Genomic DNA, 21840 nt, shown 5'->3' with positions numbered 1-21840 from the left:
TGTGTATATGTCAGTCCCAATCTCCCAATTTATCTCTTCCCCCCTTACCACTTAGTAACCATAAGTTTGTTTTCTACATCTGTGACTCTATTTCTGTTTTGTAAATAAGTTCATTTGTACCAATTTTTTTAGATTCCGCATTTAAGTGATATCATATATTTGTCTTTCTCTGTCTGACTTCACTCAAAATGACAATCTCTAGATCCATCCATGTCAGGAAGCGGTCTTTTAGATGAGTAACAGAATTCTCACTTTTCTCCCCTTTATTTACCCTGTCACATTTAATAGTTCACAGAGATATTTTACCCTGGGGCTGCGGTATTGGAAACGCGTGTACGAGGTTAAGGTTATGCTGCACAAATTTCTTGGATAACATGTAAGCCATAAACAAAATTTGGGGACCCCACACTGAACATTCTTTAAGTGTTAAATTTATGATGTGGGAGGCGTGTACATAGAATTAATAAGTTTAGGGAAAAAAAATTTCTAGTTCAGGAGGAGAAACCTATATGGAAAGGGAATACAGATATCTGCCTTTTCCTTCACCCCCTCCTGCCCCAGCCCATGATGAATGTTTTAATGGCAGAAATAATATACAGTTGGTTTAGTTTTGGCCTGTGGAGACCTTCGAGGTCAGCCAGTTCAGCTGCTTCAGTTTACAAATGAGAAAACTGAAACCAAGGAGGTTAAATGACTTGCTGTGGCTGCTGGAGCCCCTCCTTGGCAAAGCTGGGCCCAGGCCCCAGGTTTTCTGATTTGCAGGGCTCTTTTTACCATCCCCGGCCAATACTCTCCTCAGAGTTTGGTTAGATTATTACACTTTCTTTTTCTCTTCTACCTCCTTATACTTTGTAACCTGGCTTAGGCAGAAGATTAGCTATTCCTGCTACTAAGCTTGCTAGTACCTTGTAAACTCCTTTCCAAGAGTACCCTCTCATTCAGGCCCCACCTAACAGTTGGCTGGTCTTGAAGATGCCCTCCTTCCTTGCCTCAGAATGCTTGTTTGCCTCCCTCCACGTTGAAGTCCTGCGTATGCTGCAAAGTGTAGCTCACGTGTGCCTCTTCCTAGAAGGCTTCCTTGATTACTGCAGCCAGAAAGTAGCTCTCCCCCTTCTGAACCCTCTAACGTTTATTACTGTTGCCTGTGCTAGTATCCCTCGTCTTCAGTATCCAGGATTGTTGAATTTTAGTACATAACCCAACTTCCTGACCAGTGTGTGTAAGCTCTTGGAGCTTCAAGCCTATGACTTAGACAACCCACCCAGAACTAAGCACCAGTAATGTTCTTGGTACTGTTTGTGGGAGGGAGGAAGTGAAGTAGGGACGGTTTGGTAAAGGGATTTGATGTGGATGTTCTGTGAAATGAGGGAGGCCACCTTAGAGCTATAGCAAGACAGTGGCCAAGTCAAACCAGCCTGATGGGATGATTCTCATATCTTCGTGAGAGGTCATGATGGATCATTTAGGGCAGTTCTGGGGACAGGAGTCAAATCATAACAGGGGAGAGTTGCCTAAGGCCTGGACTTAAGCATGTGATTCTAAATGCAGAGTGGAGGGCACAGATGTGAGAAGTGTTGTAAAGGGGAAAGCATTTGTAAGAGACTAGATGCTGGGACTTCCCTGGCAATCCAGTGGTTAAGACTTTGAGATTCCACTGCAGGGGGCACTGGTTCAATCCCTGGTCGAGGAACTAAGATCCCGCATGCCGCGTTGCCAGAAACTAGATGCAGAGAAGAAAAGATACTCTGAAAGTTGCTTTAGCTTCAGGTTTGGGGTGTTGGTAATGTTCTTTTTACTTTATAAATAACCTCCAATGGTGACATTCTCTCTTTCTGTTTCTTACAGTTGTTGATGTGGTTGTCTCATTTGCCATTCTAGATGATAAGTTCTTTGGGAGGTGACCTTTAATCCCTCACAGTGCCAGGCACGTAGCTTTGCAGTATTAGATACTCAATAATTATTGCATTAATAAATAAACAAGTGTACTTTGACATGGGGAGGGTGGGAGTTTAGGATCTTAGAGCTATAAGGTAGCACTTTATCCAGACCATCCCTCATGATGTAGAGGTGGAGCTGAGATGTGCTTAGCTAAGCTAGTTAGTGGTTTAGCCAGAGCCTCTGCCCTAGTTTCATTGCTACTAGTCCTTAACTTTCCAAGGTTGATGACCCCAAGATTAATTTGAGTTGGAGATGTTCTGTGGATCAAAAGCCCTCAGAGACCTAATCTAAAGAGGGGAACTTGGTGGCCAATGGGAGGATGTCTGTGTCATTGGAAGGATGACTGGCCAGTTCAAGGTTGAATGAGGGGCAAGGCTGCAGACCTGGGGATCCGGAGTCAAGGAGGAGTCTGGAAAGGACATCGTGGCTTAGCTTGTCAGTGGCAGAAGATACAAATGGGTGGGCCCCAAGTCCGTGGACTGAGAGTGTATTTGGGAGAGATATTTTACACTACGGGGAGTAGTGAGTGATGGCCGTGGTGTTTATGACCCAGGAACGTGAGGTAAGCTTGAGAGAGAGAGAATTGTGATCAGACTCTCCACCTGGAAAAACAAGACAGAAGGCAGGGCTTCCAAACCCCAAATCCTGGAGCAAGAAGTAGTTTGGTATATTTGTTTACTTGGAACAGATGTTGCAAATAGCCGTTTTGCAAATCAAAACACAACCTTTTCACTGAGCTGCACACAGCATTGAGGGAGCTGTTGGAGGGCACACATCCTTTCTGTTGACAATCACACTGTAGTTGATCACCATCTTCAACTGGCAGTGATGCCTCTTCTTATGAGTCAAGAAGAGAGAACACTTGGGAGGAGATACGGAGTTTGAGAGATGATTACTGGGGGGGCAGGGAAGGGTTGGCTAAGTGTAGAGGAATTACTTTTTTTTCATCTTGATGTTAGTCCAAGTTGATTGGACAGTGAAATGCAAGATCAAGCAGTATGTTGAAGTTAATGTCACATACAGTTAACACCCAGGTATTAAATTCCAGAGTAATGTATCATAACCCTGTGTAAAATGACTGTACTATGTAACTTTCTCCAAATAATAATAGTAATATTAGTAGCTAGTATTTTAAAATGTTTTCCACGGATCAGACACTGTACTAAACACTTTACAAGCAATATGTCGTTGAATCTCTACAGACCATCCGATGAAGTTGGTGCAAATGTTATTCCCATTTTACAGCCTGGAAAACTGAGACTTAGGTAAAAATCACATTTCTGAGGTCACATCACGGACAAGTGGCTGAACTGAGCTTGGATCCCAGACCCACCTGACTTCAGGCACTGAGAGCTAAAGTAACTTAATCAAATAGCTTAACAAAATGCAAAATGGATAAATGTGGTAACCCTAACAGATGCTTAGAATGGCTACAGATTTTATCTGGTGACACTCCCAACATTCTTTGAGCCAGACTTTCATAAGAGAAACAAAACAACCGTGATGAATCTTTCTGGGTTTTGTTTTTAAAATTATTCCACTCAGTCTTTATCTCCTTTTCACCCTTGAAGCCTTCCTGGAGGCAGAGACAGCAGCTCTTTCTCTGGGTGCACCGTAAAGCTCTTTTGGGGTGATGGAGGTGAGTTGGTAGGGATCCAGGAGATGCCTCTGGAGTTGGGGGTGAGACACTCACCTTGTGTATAAGCCTAAGGACTCTAGGGTGAACAGTTCATAAGGATTTTTTCACCTGGGGTGGCAGGATCCATCGTTGGGAGCTCCTGGAAGATCTGTGGGTGCTGACCCTAACCCTGATCTCAGATCTTTGAACTGTGGTCAGAACCCCCAGGCTGAATCCAAACCTGGACACTTCTGCTGGGATCCTTCAGTTCAGGGAGTTCTGACGTCAGTGTGGACACGTTGCAGTTGGAGGTGGGTGTCGATACCTCAGGGAAGGCCCCGGGGTCAGAGACAAGTGATTTAGGGTCAGGGCTGGCAGGCATCAGCCTTGACCAGCTGACTTGGCTGTGAGAAAATGTCCCGTACCTCCCTGCTTGGTGTGCCACATTACTCTCTCATGGGAGTCTCAGAATAGAATCCAGCTGAGGATGTTCCTCTCCTCCCTGTGCTGCCTGAGCCCCTCTGTCCGTTTCCTGCTTCTGCCTCTGTGCTGGTTCTGTGCATTCTCAGGGCCTGTCTCTGGACGCGAAAGGAAAGGCCGCCGCCTGCTTCAGGCCCTTACCCATTACGTGTTTCAACATCCAAAAATCCAAATCAACCTTTTGATGAAAATCAGGGAGAAAGAGGCCTTTGTGATGCCTGCCGGTTTATTGGTTATAAAATGGTTATACAGTTTTGATTGCTGGAACTGTTGCTGACATATAAAATCACATGAGATGTGAGGCTGTGTTAACTTTGATCGTCTTATTTCTTTTCAGTACTACCATGTCTGAAAGTGCCTACTTACTTTTTCTGGTGAGAAACACGTAGCGTGGCTTCTGTGAAAATGAATTGCTTTTTAGTAATACTGTGGGCACAGAAAGGGCGAGAGAGGACTGATTAGGAGAGTTTTTCTCATATTTAAAAACACTTGTTTCATCAGAAAGTATTTTCTCTTCTGAGAGTTATGTGTTATTTGTTCATAAAGTCCAGTTGTGAAGGAGACTTTAAACTTTATAAGAAACTAGATTTTTCTTTTTGAGCAATTCAGAGCTATAAAACTACAAGAATATTTGGGTTACAACTCACTGCACAGAGACATGCCTTCTTCAGAAAACCCAAGCCAACCACAAAGAAAACACGAGAAACTCTTTTTCTGATAGTAAGGTGAATGGATATCTTAGAAAGGTGGAAGCAAAAGGTTTTGGGGAATGGTTGACAGGAGAAACTCAGTATTAGAGGAAACCAGAATTACTTCATTATTGAGAAACTCAATAAATTGTTCAAAGATCCAGTCCCAGGAAATAACATTTAAAAGAAAAATGATGAAAGCCCCTTCAATTTGTTAGAGAACCAAAAAACAAGAGAGTTTAGCAGTACTGTCAAAATAGAATTTGGATTGAATTTGAGTTTAAAACATTGGTAATGGTAAATGTATGTAGAAGGATTTCATGTTAATTGCCCCCTACAATGAATTCCCACATGGGGCCTCTGCATTCCATGAATAAAAGAGTAAACCTATCTCTGTGGATCACAATTGTAAAACCCAAAGTGATGCATGACAGTCTTTGACCTAAAACTGATGTTGATCAAGGAAATTTGAATGCCTTAGACAGAAAGTACTGGCTGCACTCACACTTTGTTCCCATAGCTGTTGCTCAGAATCTAGATTAAATTGTTAAAATGAAAGAAAAACGGGTTCAGAACTGACTCGTTTACAGTGAATGATCAAAAGGCACAAGCAGACTTTTTGTCTCATTTCACTTTGTCATCTTAAACGCCACCTTTTATGGCTATATTGGGTTTTTTTTCTTTTTTTTGTCCTTGATGATATATACTGTGTACTGTTTATAGGTAAAAATCAATGCAAACTAGAATTCTGAGGTTTGACAAATGTCTCTGCTTAGGGTTTTAATGCTGTTCATCAATAATTTGGTGGAATGATAATATCAAATTAGTACATAATTGAACCTTCAGCTCAATAGCAAGTTAGTATTTATAACCATTGGGAACAAATCAAAAGTTCTCAAAGACTCCGTAATTCTTTCACTTGAAAGCTCTCTCAGCATTTTGTCCTGGTCAAGTCTCCCTTTTCCTTCCTCTCCCCTCAGAGGGTCATTGGGACACTCTTTTGGTCCAAGGGGTATTGCCAAGAGTGGCCCAGTTATTTCAGAGTTGAAGTGTTATTAGGTCAATGAGATGCCAGGCATGAAACACAGCTCACAAAAACCGAATGATGTTTTTCAGCAAAAGTTCTCATGCCAAGTGAATTAATTTTAGGAAAACAGCACTAGCAGCAATTCGCCTGATCCCTCTTCCTATCCTCAAACAGCCCAAGTTAAACCCAAGATCAGCATCCGTGGCAAAAAGGTAATCTGAGAATCTCTGAATGTTTATTGCTCAATCAAAATGAGCCCCGTAGGGTAATTAAAGTTTAGATATCTGAAATCAGTTAGCCTATGATCAGGGCCGTGGATGAGAAGTCAAAGTCTGTGATTCTGTTTCTGACCCCATGAGAAGAGAGGTCTTCTCTTCAGCTGGAGATTTGATGATTAAACAAGTTAGTAAATGTGAAAGCAATTAGTAACCTATAAGGTGAGAAGGTAAGGTATTTATTGATACAATAATTTTCCAGCTTCGCTGCCTTTCATTGATAAGTGGCCAAGACTTTGAGAATGAATGACTTGCCTGCCTGAGGTTACCTGGCTTGGAAATGGCAGAGATGGAATTCACATCTGTGTCTTTTCATTTCAACATTTGACAGACTGTTAGGGCTCAGCATTGGGACTATAGTGATGGCCAAGACAGGTATAGGGTCCCTGTCCTCATGGAGCGTCAGTCTACCCCAAATACAGTGCTCTTTCAGTCAATCCATATTTCCTTCTTTTACTGACCAGAGGGAATAATTTCTCTATGAAATTGACATCTGGCTTTTATAAAATCTTAAATGTGTTTATGGCTAAGCCTCGACTATGGAGCTCTTTAAGTGATGTCTCTGGTCCCAAAGGTACCTTCAACAACTGCCCCCTAAACTTCAGATCTCACTTGACAGGGTATTTATTCATCTCCATTGTGGAGAGAGAGGAGTTGGATGCCTCTCAGCATCCTTCTCGTGGTCAATCAGGGGCTTGTTGCAGAAGAATACTTTTCCCTCTTCCTCTGCAAAATCAAAGGGATTGGATTGCCGAAAGGGAGCTGGGCTGCGACAGCACTATAAGTGAGGCACGGTCCATGTACTCACAGGTACTCAGTCAGTTGGGGGAGGCAGACACAGAGACAGCCTGGGACACAGGTGAGTACCAGGAGGAAGGGCAGAATGAGGCTTTGGGGGAGCCCGAATGGAGAGCAGTTCATTCTGTTCAGTGGGTTGAGGAAGATGTCAAGACTTCTGAGCTGAGCCTTGAAAGAAAAGCACAAGTTCAATCTACAGAGAATACCTAGAGGAAAAAGCGTTCCTTGGAGAAGGGACAGCATGAGCAAAAGCACGGAGACAGGAAGGAGCTGACCTGTTCAGGAAAATGCAGGTACTTTAATGTGTTCTAACAGGTGATCGGGCCTAAGAATGAGTTGGAGAGCTTGTTAACAAACAGGTTGGTGGGTCCCAACTCCAAGTTTCTCATTCTTTAGGTCTGGGGTGGGGCTGGAGAATTTTTTTTCTTTTGCGTTAGGTCTATATTTTAGTTTTTTTTTTTTGTTGAGCAGGGAAAGTTTAATATAAAGAATTATTAACTATAATGGGGACTGGAGTAATGAGAGATTGGGTAATAAGTAGCAGAGAGAATATAGTAATATAGGCTGCTTCCTATGTCTGCTATTCCTATATTTCTTTTTTTTTAATTAATTAATTAATTTTATATTTATTTTTGGCTGTGTTGGGTCTTAGTTTCTGTGTGAGAGCTTTCTCCAGTTGTGGCAAGCGAAGGCCACTCTTCATCGCGGTGCGCGGGCCTCTCACTGTCGCGGCCTCTCCCATTGCGGAGCACAGGCTCCAGACGCGCAGGCTCAGTAGTTGTGGCTCACGGGCCTAGTTGCTCCACGGCATGTGGGATCTTCCCAGACCAGGGCACAAATCCATATCCCTTGCATTGGCAGGCGACTCTCAACCACTGCGCCACCAGGGAAGCCCTTCCTATATTCTTTTTTTTAAATTTTTTATTGGAGGATAGTTGCTTTACGTGTTGTGTTAGTTTCTGCTGTACAGCAAAGTGAATCAGTTATACATATACGTATATCCCCTCCTTTTTAGATTTCCTTCTCATTTAGGTCACCGCAGAGCACTGAGTAGAGTTCCCGGTGCTATACAGTAGGTTCTCATTAGTTATCTATTTTATACATAGTGGTGTATATATGTCAATCCCAATCTCCCAATTCATCCCACCACCACCTCTGGTCCCCCCTTGGTATTCATACTTTTGTTCTCTACATCTGTGTCTCTATTTCTGTTTTGCAAATAAGTTCATCTGGGCTGGAGAGTTTCATTTCAACAAGTTCCCAGGTGATGCTGAGGCTGATGATCTGGGAATCACACTTTGAGAGCCACTGGAGGAGAGTATAGTAATGTAGGTTAGATAGGAGAGCTAGAAACAAAGTGGTTTTCTTTTGAAACGGTACTAACTTCATAAAACTGTTGTTACAGGGTTTTTTAATTGTTATTTTCTTTTTAAATTAGTTTCATTTACCAAGTGGTTGCTGCCTTGTGCCCTTTGCTGCCCTCTGGAAGTTCCTTACCCGCTCCACCCTGACCCCAACCCCCCAGTTCTCCCAAGAAACCAGCCCTTTTCTTGTATTCCATATTTTTGAAATAACTGCGGTTCAGCCAGTATGACATTCCACCTATGGAGAGCTGAACAGCTGACATCAGCCAGAAGATGTTAGGAGTTGACCCAAACCAAGCGTGAATGACTAATAAACTCAAGCAGTATGTATTTGGATTTAATTTTGTTAATCTGGATGTAATGTTAAACTTCATTTTATAAGTATTTTTGGAATAGCTTGCAAGATCTGAGGTCAGAGGTAGGATGTACACAATTGCAGGAAGTTCCTTCCTTGCCCCCCAGAAAACGTGCAGTCTCGTAGGAAGGTTAAGATATATGAATTCCTGGCTCCAGTACAGGGCAGCTGGTGCTAAGTGCTATAAGAAAGATAGGAACCAACCGTGGTAGGTCTGAGAAGGAGGAAGTTTCACTTTCCATTGGAATAATTAGGGCAGGCAGGGCAGAGTTGATGGGGTGATCATTTATGCTGTCTTCTGATGTTTTACCCATCTCTGTGAGCCAGCTGGTAAGAGGGCTTCCTTTTGTCTACATAAAGAAAATAGTGGAGGAGGAAGCATATGAAGTAGGCAGTAAAGGATGGGCAGGTGCTCACCAGGTAGAGTGGGCAGCGGGGGGAGTTATGGGGAGAGGTGTTCCAGACAAAGGAGCAACTGAACCTTCAAACAGAGGTGCAGCAGGGAAACGCGGGTTCAGCCAGTGCTGAGTTCTCCAGTTCATTACGGAAAGTACAGGGAGATAAGACTGGAAAAGCATTTTGGGAAGATGGTGGAACCTCCTGAGTATGAGGTTGCGGGATTTGGACTTTATTCTTTAGGCAGTGTGAGTCAGGTTTATCTCGGCTTACTTTCACTTCGGTTTACTCCTGACTCCCAACACATCGGAAGAGGAGGAACCCCATTTCTTGCTGTGTATTGACCTGTGGTTCATATTCTTTTGGAAAAACACCTAAAAATGCTTTTTTTCTGGCTCTGGTTTTAATTCTTTTTTTTTTCTTTTTGCCGTGCCGCTTGGCTTGCAGGATCTTAATTACCCGACCAGGGATTGAACCCGCGCCCTCAGCAGTGAAAGCACAGAGTCCTAACCACTGGACCGCCAGGGAAGTCCCTGATTTTAATATGTGTATTTCAGTCATCTTACAGACTTGCAAAAATTAATCCATCATATTAAAGGCTTCTGTGTCTTTCAAAAATATGTAAAATATAAAAGGACAGCCAATTTCAATTTCTGAGAGACAGATTATAAAAAACGAGATAAAAATAAATCACCAAGTCAAGTGATTATAGTACTTGTTCAGGGTTGTTCTGGGAAGAGAAGGGAATTCAAAAGTGAAGGCTAAGGCTGTAAGCATGGTGTTCTACAGATACTTTCAAGCTGACTTCAAGTGCTGAAGGATTACAGAGGTAAAAGTGAAAGGCGACGTGGTGTCTCTTTGGGATGCTTTAGCTATACATTGGGAGATTCTACTGGTTGAGTACTGGTTTAGAAAAGCTTGTCTCTGGGGAATAGAAGGTACTAAGGCCTTCTGTTCATCTTTTTGGGGTGACGTCCACAGATGGTAAAGACATTTGTGTCTCAGTGGAGATTTTGAGAATCTTCCGTGTGTGTCTCCTAAAAAGAATCCTGTGTTTAAAACTACAGTGTGGTGGGAAAAGCAAAAAAGGTGGATTCGTAAGTAGAAGTTGCCACCCTGCGTTGTCCCTTGCTAGCTGATTGATAGAAGAGGTGGCTTCTATCAATAGAAGAGGTGAGTGAGTGGGACAGAGCTGAGTGACTCGACTCATCCATAGCTGAGAGGTTCAGTGGGTAGGAGAATCTCCAAGTCATTCAGCCTGTCTGAACCTTGGTTTTTGTTGTTGTTGGCGTTTTGTTTTTCTTTTTTGTTGTGGATTAAATAAGATAAAATAGGAATGATGCAATATGCATGTTAGATCAAAATCTTCCAATACGAAGATTTATTTTGTTATAAGTTCTGTGGCCACACTTGTGGCCATGCAGAGTGTGAGTTTCTTGAGGGCAGGATTGTGTCTTTTTTCACTTTGTATCCTCATTGCCTGAATGCAAGGAGGCACTTGATAAATTGTTGAATGAATGGAACATGAAAAGGAATGAATGAATGGATGAATCTATACCCACCCCCACCCCACTCACATACCCAATATTTTCTAGCTTCTACTTGCCTGTAGAGACTTAAGATCCATGGTGCCTTAGTTTCAGACTGCTAACTCCAGGCCTGTGTTTTATTGACAGTAAATCTTGAGAGACTCCAGCTTTACCCAGGAGACAGCTGCATAGCTTGAATTCAAAGTATAAGAATCTTTGTAGATTCATATGCGTTCTAGACTAATTCCAGAAATGAATTAAATAATAATATGTAATAGTAATGTCTCACATGTAGATAATGCTTATACGTAAAACAGATTCACCTCTGAAAGAAACTGACATATATAAATTGAGATTATATTCCTCTTGAAGTATTTCTTATTGTTTTAAGAGAAATCAGATTAGAGGTGAGTAGGACAGTAGTTTATAGAGATGCTCAAAGAAATGTATATTAATACACTAATCTACTAGAGGCTCGGATACCTGTTTTACCTGCAGTTAAATGAAAGAAGAACTAAAAGTAACTTTATTCTACCTTAGGTTTTAGAGTTTCTCTAACGTTAACAGTAATTCAGTTCTAGATTAATGAAGTTAGACTTGATTAATATGGGAAAAAAGTTTGTCTCTTTCATTGTGAACAAAGTAGTTTGGTTTTTAAAATTATGTTTCCTGTTAATATACATCTGGAATGTGTAGGATAAAAAAGATTAAACTTTCTAAATTTTCACTGAGTTATATCCTACCTATGTGATATATATTGTGCTGTGGGAGACTAAAGTTTAATTGACGTATTTCTGCAAGATGAGTATTACATTTCTCATAGGACCAGGACAATGAGTAATGGAAGAACTGAAAGCATTGTAATTTTCTAGTAATTCAGAGGAAATGATTGCATTCAGAGGTAGCATTCTAAAAGAGTACACAATGATACGCATTTTTTGTAAGTTAATTTATTGTTAAATATCAGTGGGAATATTTTTTGCATCCTCTTTCACATCTCAGGCACACTTTAGGGAGGCCTTATATTTATATAGTTTGCTCATTTAATCTGAAAAGCCTCATTCAAACCGTCTGTGTGCACAGGTTCTTTTCATTATGTTATGCATTACACTAAGGGTATTACAAAATCAAACAGAACACTTCTCAGGGAAATGAAAGGTTTCGTATCAACCAGACAGTGTCAAAATATTTGCCTTGAATAGGATTGAATTGTTCCATCAGTATTCTTGGTGTACATGATGTTGTTTTTTAAGCTAACAACTTTATTTATTAAGATATAATTCACATACCATACAATCCACTCATTTAAAGTATAAGTCAGTTTTAGGGCATTTTCATCACCCTATATCCACTAGCGCTCCTCATTTCCTCATTTTTCTAAAAATATGGTGGACAGTACTTTGTTTGGAAATGTTTGCTCCTGTAATTCAAATCCTGTTAGTCATCCTGTACCTCTCCCCAGGGAATGACAAATCTACTTTCTGTCTCTATAGGTTTGCATATTCTTTTTTTTTTCTTTTTTGTGGTACGCGGGCCTCTCACTGTCGTGGCCTCTCCCGTTGCGGAGCACAGGCTCCGGATGCTCAGGCTCAGCGGCCGTGGCTCACGGGCCCAGCCGCTCTGCGGCATGTGGGATCTTCCCGGACTGGGGCACGAACCCGTGTCCCCTGCATCGGCAGGCGGACTCTCAACCACTGCGCCACCAGGGAAGCCCGATTTGCATATTCTTGACATTTTGTATATATGGGATCAGACACTGTGTGGCCTTTTGTGTCTGGCTTATTTCACTTAGCATAATGTTTTCAAGGCTCATCCATGTTGTAGCACCAATACTTCACATTTTTGTGGCTGAATAATAGTCCATTGTGTGGATCTACCACATTTTATTTATTCATTCATCAGTTGATGGACATTTGTTTCCACTTTTTGGCTACTATGAATAATTCTGCTATGAACATTTGTAAACAAGTTTTGGGGGGCCATACGTTTTCATTTCTCTTGGGTGTATACCTAGCAGTGGAATTGCTGGGTGGGTCATATGGTGACTCAACATTTAACACTTTGAGGAACTGCCAGATTGTTTTCCAAAGTGACTGCACCATTTTACCTTCCTACCAGCAATGTATGAAAGTTCCAGTTTCTCCACATCCTCACCAGCACTTGTTATTATCTGTCTTTTTGACTATGACCATCTTGCTGTGAAGTGGTGTCTCATTGTGCAGACTTTTTTTTTAAATTAGTAAACTTCATTTTTTGTTAGAGCAGGTCTAGCTTTACGGAGAAAATAAGCAGATAGTACAGAGATTTTCCATGTGCCTCCACACTGATACACAGCTTACCCTATCATTAACATTTTACACCAGTATGGTACATTTGTTATAATTAATGAACCAATATTGTTACATTATTGTTAACTATAGTCTATGGTTTATTCATATGTCCTTAGTTTTTGCCTAAAGTCCTTTTTCTGTTCCAGGATCCCATCTAGGAATCCTGATGGATTCCTGATGGATCCACATTGTATTTAATTGACATTTAGCTCCTTAGGCTCCTCTTGGCTGTGACAGTTTCTCAGACTTTCCTTGTTTTTCGTTGACCTTGAGGATTTTGAGGAAGAGTAGTCAGGTACATTGTTGGATGCCCCTCTGTTGGAATTTGTCGAATTTTTCATTCTTTTTTATGATTAGGCTGCATTGACATTGATTTTTAGCATAAAAAAATGACAGCAATTTACTTGGAGCATAAAAAAATACATAATCAGAATTGGAAATCAGCAAAAGTATGGTAAATAGGAAATTCTTAGTAATTTAAAAGGCTCATTTGCCTCTGGAAAATGAGCAGAAATTTAACTCAAGATATATTTTCCTAGCAAGGGCTTGATCACATTCGAAGAGGATCAGATTAAGTAATAGAATTAATTTTTGTGACTGTCATTAGACAGCATCTAATCTAAGGATAAAGCTGAAGGTATATTTTTCACTGCTTTAAATGTACCTGAGAATGTTGTTTTGCTTGTAATAAAACATAAAGGGAATAGAAATTCCAGTTGACTTTAAGAAGAATTCCACGGTTCAGAGGCAGCAAGGGTCCAACGTGCAGTGAGTATTTCAATCTACATCAGTTCCATTAATCCTTACAGATGCCTTGTGGAGGGGTCAGGAAACTGAGGCTCTGACAGGCTGTGTCTTTGTCTTTTGGCCTGACTCACACAGCTGTCAGTTGTTGAGCTGAGATTTGGACCCAGGGCTGTGGAAGTTTATACCCTGCTGTTTGCCAGGCCAGGCTCCAGAGTTTCCAGTGGTTTTAAATCAGGAATGTATCAAAGAACACAGGATTGAGTCCTTATCTTTCTGGATGTTTTTATTGCCTGCTGGAGGAGATAGCATCTCTCTGTGTCCAAAGCCCCACTGAAATGAGTCTGTCCAATGAACAGCATACTTGTCCCTGCTGACAAAAGAGAACTGGGCCAGCTCTGCCCAGGGCCCTCCACCATCTTGTCCATGGTGCAGTAACCCCACTGCCAAATGTGTCTCCTGAAAATGAAGTCTGAGAGTCATAAAGCAAGACAAGAGCCATGCGGGAGAACAACAGATTCAGCTAAGGTTTGTCAGTGGTTACATCATTTGGTGAACATAGCTCAAGGTACATAGCTCAGTATATATCTCAGTAAGTTCTTAAGTTTTATTGATAAGTGAGTGGCATAGAGGATTTGGCTTTAAATACATATCTTGGAATAGGAGTGGGTGTGGTAATAATCTATGAATGAACTTGAAATGAAATAATAAAGTTGCACAGATACCTGTCTGAGGAAGGTTTGGAAAATTTCCTTAATTCATCCTTGTAAATGTCTCAAATTGGTTGATCACAGGATACAAGGCTTCTTTCTGCTCAGACTTTCTGTATGAGTCAAGATAGAGTGGACTATATTACAGTAACAAATCAACCCTGATATTTCCATTGGTTTCTTATTCACATAAATGTCAGTGAGCATTGGCTCTATTCCAGGGTAGCTGTTCTGCATACAGTGACTCAGAGTCAGGCTGCTGTGATTTTTGTGATTTTGCTGTTTTAACATGGGACTTCCAGATTGTCGCAGCAGAGAAAGGGGAGCTAGAGGATCACGTGGCTCTGAAATGCTTTGGAAGAGGGACACAAGTCACGTCTACTCACAGCCCATTGGCTGGAACTAACCACATGACCTGCTGGAAGTGAGGGGCAGCACATGGCTATTCAGTGAACAATACGTGTCTTTGCTTCACCACCTTAGAGTAAGAGAACAGGTTAGTTTGGGGTGGGGGTGGGGAAGAAACCTCCAATAAAGAGAGAGAAGTCTACTAAGATAGTGATAATTACCTGATAGTAATTTACGTATGGCTGATTCAGCGACTTGATACCATTTGTGGATATCAAGGCTACATCTTCCAAGGGGATAACAAAGTGTACTTCTTTCATACCATAATTCTTCAGGTGATGGCGCTGGTGATTGAAGCTTGTATTTACTGAGGTGTCCTAAGTGTTTTACATGAATTAAATTAATTCAGATTGAGGACTGTGATTTCATCTCCATGGTAAATCCTCTCCAGTTTTATCAGCTTGCCTTGTTGGAAATGGTGCCTAGATTAGACCCATCACCATGCTAACAGTTCTCCTCTAGAAACCAGATTGTCACTGTACTGTCTTAAAAACAGCCTCCTTAGGTTGAAGGTGGCACTCTGGATGTTGTCTAACTAGCGTGGGTTACAGTGAGACCCAGTGTTTACTGTGATTTGCATTCATACTTGTACATGTGCAACTTAAGACTCTGCAAACCTCTTTAGCAGCTGTATCTAGAAATAAGGCTTGTGGTGAACTAAGACTTAAGACCATAGGATTTTTGTTTTTTTGGATATATAAATGTTTTTCTTCCAAAGTAATCCTCTTTGATTGTGTTTTTGTGATGCCATTTTTTTTTTTCTTAACAACATACTGCCGGTAAATGCAGAACTCCTCTGTAGTTTGTCCTTATGATCTGCCCTTTCCCCATCCTCCATTGTGGCCTAAAATTCTACCATTAGAATTACAGGATATCAAGGACAGTAGCTGGGCCGCACAGACCGGAGCAGTCCTCTCTTGTTCTGTGTCTGAAAAAGGCTCTCTGTTGTTTGAGAACAACTCTCTTTACCACACCGAAGGAGCCCCACCTCAGGTTCTTTATGTTGATGCCATATTCATTCATCAAATATTTACTGAACACAGTTTGGGCCAGGCACTGAGCTAGGCCCTACCGTCTCTGCCCTCATAGAAACAACAGTCTAGACCAAAGGTTGGCAAACTTTGTCTGTAAAGGACCAGATGATAAGTATTTTAGGCATTATGGGTCATATGGTCTCTGTCTCAACTACCTAACTCCGCTCTTGTAGCACAAAAGTAGCTGTAGACAATATGTAAGTGAATGAGCTTGGATGTGTTCCAATGAACTTTATTTGTGGGCACTAACATTTTGATTCCTTAATGTCACATGTCACAAACTATTATTCTTTTGTTTTTTTAAAAAACTGTTTAAAAATGTAAAAGCCATTCTTAGTTCATAGGTAGTATGCAAGCAGGCAGCGGGCCAGATTTAGCCTGAGGGCTGAGTTTGCTCATCCCTGGTGTAGAATCAGCTCTGTACGGTGTTTTTTTGTTTGTTTGTTTTTGTTTTTTTTAAAACAGAATCTCTAAAAAAGAATCCATATAAGTGGTTTGAGTTTAGTTGTAAAGCTCTGTATATTTTTCTTCTCACAAGTAGATAGTGAACTGCCTTAATGATTACTTAAATTATTCAAGTTCAGTGTTTAAAGATAATTAACTTCATTCAGGCCTTTATTTAATAAATATGCCTCCTATCAGTTATTGGGGAATGTCGTTTCTGCAGACTGAGATGATTTTTCCATCCCTTCCTCCCTTTCCTCCAAATATATTATGTGTATACCTTCATGTACACATATATGTACGTGTACACATAATATACAAGTGTGTACACAACTGTATTACTTTTGAGGACCACTAATGCTATGAAGATCATGAATCACCAATATTTAAAATAATAGCTAACATCTATTGGGTACTTACTATATGTCAGACCCTTTTCTAAGCCCTTTGCTGTTTATTTTAATTAATCCTTCCCCAAGCTCTATGAAGTTGGAATTATCATCATCATCATCTTCATTTTTTGACTGTGTAGACCAAGACTCAGAATGACTCACCCGAGGTGATATAGTTAATAGGAAGCAGAGTCTATATTCATTCTCAAGAATTCTGACTCCAGAGTCAGGGATTCTAATGATAAATTATGCCTTCCTTGGTACTGAAATACATGCGTGAAAGTAAACTGTGTTTTTAAACTACAATGGAAGAAAATAGAAGTGGTGAATAAAGATTAAAAAATTATTTTTTCTAAGAAGCAAGAATGTGATTGCAAAAGGAAACATTTAGGAAGCAAGTGTTCTAGTAGTTCTCACTGATTTAATTTTAACTTGTTTCTGTCCATGAATGAAGGTAATCAACTTAAGACTCTAACTTCAGGATAAGCAGTGTGCTGAGAACTTCCTCTTTCCTGAACTGAATTATCAGGGCAGGGCTGGATTTACAGTAGAATGGTGCATCATGTCCAGCTCAAAACTCATAGTACAGATACTTTATATTTGTATATAGCACTTATAAAATACTCTCTTGCTTGTGACACACTAGGTGGAAGCACTTTGTAACCTGCAAATTGTATTCCATAGGGATCATTGTTAGTCGTTCCAGTGGACTATTCCACTATAGATATAGCCTTAGCCCTACTTTCATTGCTCCTTAAGTTGGATCAGTAGAAAAGGTTAGATCTCAAGGGAACATAAACTGTGAAAGATTCTTAGTGGACCATTTACCATTTCCCTCATTTACTTGTGGACCCGTTTTATGTTGAACCAGGAGGAAAAGGACTACAAAATCCATTCTTGTCCTGGGAAGTTTCTGAGAAGTAAGGCCTGATACATTTTATTTTCCCATTCAGATGCTGGCTGTAGAGGGAGAGAAGTGAGAAAGAGAAGGAAGAATTCTGAAAATCAAATTTTTACCTTGACACTGACTCACTCATCTAATCTTTTTTTAAAAAATTTATTTAATTAATTAATTTATTTTTGGTTGCATTGGGTCTTCGTTGTGGTGCGCGGGCTTCTCATTGTGTTGGCTTCTCTTGTTGCGGAGCACGGGCTCTAGAGCGCAGGCTCAGTAGTTGTGACACGTGAGCTCGGAAGCTGTGGCTCGCGGGCTCTAGAGCACAGGCTCAGTAGTTGTGGTGCATGGGTTTAGTTGCTCTATGGCATGCGGGATCTTCCCAGACCAGGGCTCGAACCCATGTCCCCTGCATTGGCAGGCGGATTCTTAACCACTGCACCACCAGGGAAGCTCCACTCATCTAATCTTATGGGCAAAGACCAGGAATTCAAAAGGTATGCAAAATTGTGCCACTCTGGGGCGAGTCTCTGGCTGTGGCACTGCAGTCATTTGGTGGTAGCACAGCAGTACTTTCAACCAGTTCATTGTGCGTGCAAATAACAGCTGATTTGAGATAAGAAAAGATCTTTGTATGCTTTTATGGCACAGTGATCTTATCCTAATTAGATAATTCTCCTCTAAGTTTTTCTGTGGTCTAGCTTATTGCTAAATAAAAAGGGACATCAGGTGACAGGGTCTTTCTGAAAACAGTAAACTTTTATTTGCTTTATATAATTTATAATTAAATGGGCCATAAAGTTCTACGTCTGGCGACTTCGGATTATGGAATTTTTGTCCTGTAACAACTCAGGTTATGGCTACTTTTGCTTTCAGTGAGTCCTCATCTTTTAAGGAGCTCGAGATGTTGGGAAAGGGATTGCCTTTTTATTTTGACTCCCTTTCCCCTCTTTCCCCTCACCCTCCACAAGTCTGGGCCACTTTGGGGTAAGCCCTTGCCCATTTGTTCATGATTCCTACAATTACGGCTTCATGACTGAGAATGGAAGCAACCAACAACTGAAGAGAAAAAAAATACATATGTTTCTTTTTCTCATGATCACAGTACTTTAATTTGAATTTAAGGTTACCTGATGAAATCAGCAGTGGCAGGTAGTAGAGCTTGTGCTTAACCACTGTTGGTTCATGTATGTTCTGTGGAAGAAAGGCTGTGGGAGAATGAGGATGGCAGGGGATTGTAAGGATTGTGGTGAACTTGAACGTTTACCCTTTATCTAACGGCATGACTGTCACTGGCCTAGTCCAGTGTTACCATGTGGAAATGTGGGCTCAGTGTTGCCAGACATTCTGATCTGAAAAGAGAAAATAGGAATCTGGATTTTATGTTAACCTCCTCATTTTTATATATTTGCTCCAAAAGTTAATGAACACTCAGGGAGCCACAGAGGACACATGTCCAGGCAGGATTTGGCCCATGGTACCACTTTGTCCCTTTGGCAGCCAGAAGCTCTTGTAACTGCTTTTTCACTAAACTGAGATGGGTGCCCGGGAGTATGGAGGCCACAGAATGCAAGACCTGGCTTGGATTTCACCCTCTTCTTTCTTTTTTGTTTGGCTGATGAGGTTGTGTTGTAAATTTTCTGCTCTTCTTAAGGAAAACCTTGTGCTATCCAGATTTTTCTCCTGGAGAAGGAGGACCTGGGGTTGTTGAACCCAGCTGGGGGGCTCCAGGAGCTGAGTGGGGCTGAGCAGAGGTGAGACAAGACTGGCTGCCCTGCAGGGTTTGAAACCAGGGTGCCATATGAGAACTGAGACTCAAACGCATCTCTGCAGGATCTGGGTAGGTGAGCAGAGCATGGCATAGAAGTAGAGCTGCCAGGCCCAAGGATGGAAAGCGGGGCTTGAAAGGGTGGTGAGAGGTTCCCAGGGTGCTAAAGAATAGCCCAAGGGCTTGACTTAGCTGCGGGTAAGGAGGGAGTTGTTGAGCCAGCCAACCCGGTCTGGACGGTTGTTGATGATTGACCCAGAGAAGTAATCTAGGCTGAATTTCCTGAAGGCCCTGTATCTTCTTGTCTCCGTGTACACCACTTTGGCGATAACTACATGTTCTTCAAGAGCAGGAACATTAGTCCTTTATTTATTATATGCACAGTTGATGTGATATGGCTTCAGCATTACGGCTTAGACAAGACAGGGTTGCTCTGCTTCCAGACTGAGACCACAGCCTTTGGAATTTCTAGTCATATTCCCGTCATTTCTATGATTGTTATGCTGGATGCTCGTGGGTTGAGGAGGCTGATAGTTCAGACTCTTCTCTTTATTCTCGGAACTGATTGAGAAATTGATAGAGGCCTCTTTCTTACATAGAGTTCAAAATATCAACTTGATTCCTGGTGCAGCTGGATCAGGATTGCAGGCTGGGCTGGCGGCCAGATGGTCTTCCTCATACCTTTCCTCCCATCGCAGGCAGACCTGCTGGACTTTTCCTTACCATGGGTTCCTTACCATGTGGAAGCAGAGGAGAGCTAGTGTCCTGAGGACAAGCTACTGCTATTAGGGAAGGGGCAAGCAATGGGAGGACAGTAACGTGGGACACTTTAGCCCCATTCACAATAGCAGTGTTTCTCAAAGTGTGGTCCTCAGTACCCAGCATCAGCATTCCCTAAAAGTTGTTAGAAATGCAGATTTGTGGTCTCCAACCTAGACAAACTGAATCAGAGACTCCAAGAGTCTGTGTTTTAACTAGTTCTCCTTGTGATTCTGTTGCAGTTAAAGTTTGAGAATCATTGCCGTGGAGGAAGGAGGTTTAGTGGACCCAAGACACTTAACCCTCTCACGAGTGAGAAAAATCATTCCCCTTCTTCGGAGGAGAGTAAGAAGGGAGTGCCGAGAAAGAGGCCAGAAGTGCTGCTTTAATAATAGGCCCTGGGCTTCCCTGGTGGCGCAGTGGTTGAGAGTCCGCCTGCCGATGCAGGGGATACGGGTTCATGCCCCGGTCCGGGAGGATCCCACATGCCGCGGAGCGGCTGGGCCCGTGAGCCATGGCCGCTGAGCCTGCGCGTCCGGAGCCTGTGCTCCACAACGGGAGAGGCCACAACAGTGAGAGGCCCGCGTACTGCAAAAAATAATAATAGGCCCTTATGGAAACAAAGATTCCATGAATGGGTTTCCCCAACAGATAATCCTGCCCTCTATAGGGGACTATATATATAGTCTGAGAAGGACCAGCAGATGCAAACATGAAGATTATCTTCAGATGCCCCTTTCTTATCTGTTAATCTTTCCTACCTTTTCTATAAAGAATAAAAGAGAGAAAAAGGAGTGATGAAGGAATAAATACAAGCAGAGAGAGGAAAAACACTAAAAGATATAAAAGCAAAGTAATAAATAGGTATTATATTGCTTCCAACATCATTCTTTACAGTTAATTCATCATTTATTTTGTATTTTATTCTTTTAGTTTTTAGTCTCTGATTTATTTTTCTAGCTGTGACCCCAATTACAGGCCATTTGACTGTGGTAGAATCATCTGTCATTGGCATGGACTCAATGGTGCTGTGCTGTTTGCTTCCTATTTGTATCTATTCATTTTCACGTTATTGAATCTTGTGTATCGTTCAGTGACATGATTCTTTATGTCCTTCATAGTCAGTTGAGACTATGGCAGTTGAGATTATTTAACTTGCATTGTAAACTTGAGCAGAAAATTGTTTCACTCTCAGCAGTCTTCAATTCAGAATGGAGGCCCGCTCAGCCACGAAAATACTCAGTGATGACAAGGAGTGATCTCAGCAATCCATATGGTTGGCATTTCATATTCGAAAGTGAAAGAGATACATTTCCTAAATGCCTGTGCTTGGGAAAAATGTCTTTTTGCCTTAGCCAACCTTTCTAGAGCATTGGTATGAAATTCTGTACAACCTCAAAGAGAAATGGGTATATGGTTCCCTTTATTTTTTTCCCACAACACAACCACTTATAAACACACCCAGTTCCATGCAGTCTAGAGGAGAAGCTGTTTTCCATTAAATATTGAATCTTTCCAGATACTGTTACAGGAATGGAAATTGCTAAAGAATTTAAACTACCTTTGCTTATAAATATTTTGCTTGACTTTATCCAAAGATGGAATTATGGTGGTGTTAAAATCACGGTAACTGAATAGTTGCTTAATCCCAAGAACTGTGTTCAATCTGTCACAACAACCCTGTGGGTAGGTAGGTCATTTCCTTTGTACAAATGAGGAAATTGAGGTACAGAGAACTTAAGTGACTTGCCCCAGAATGCTCAAACACTCCCTCACTAAGAGGTAAAAGCAGAATCGAATCCAGGTTTGTTTCTATCAAAGCTATACCCTGAACCATCTGGTCTGCTAGATGGGCTACCTCCTGGGCTAACTCCCGATAAGAATTGT

General features: G+C 41.5%; 1 protein-coding gene across 2 annotated transcripts in view; it reads left to right on the top strand.

Moving 5' to 3' along the window:
* PLS1 (plastin 1) overlaps window positions 1–21840 on the top strand; it is a 120013-nt gene that overhangs the window by 14618 nt on the left and 83555 nt on the right. The window lies entirely within an intron of this gene.

This window comes from Globicephala melas, chromosome 4 (genome assembly GCF_963455315.2).
Source record: "Globicephala melas chromosome 4, mGloMel1.2, whole genome shotgun sequence".
Classification (NCBI taxonomy): domain Eukaryota; kingdom Metazoa; phylum Chordata; class Mammalia; order Artiodactyla; family Delphinidae; genus Globicephala; species Globicephala melas.
Note: the sequence above shows the minus strand (reverse complement) of the source record. Positions and strands in the feature narration are given on the sequence as shown.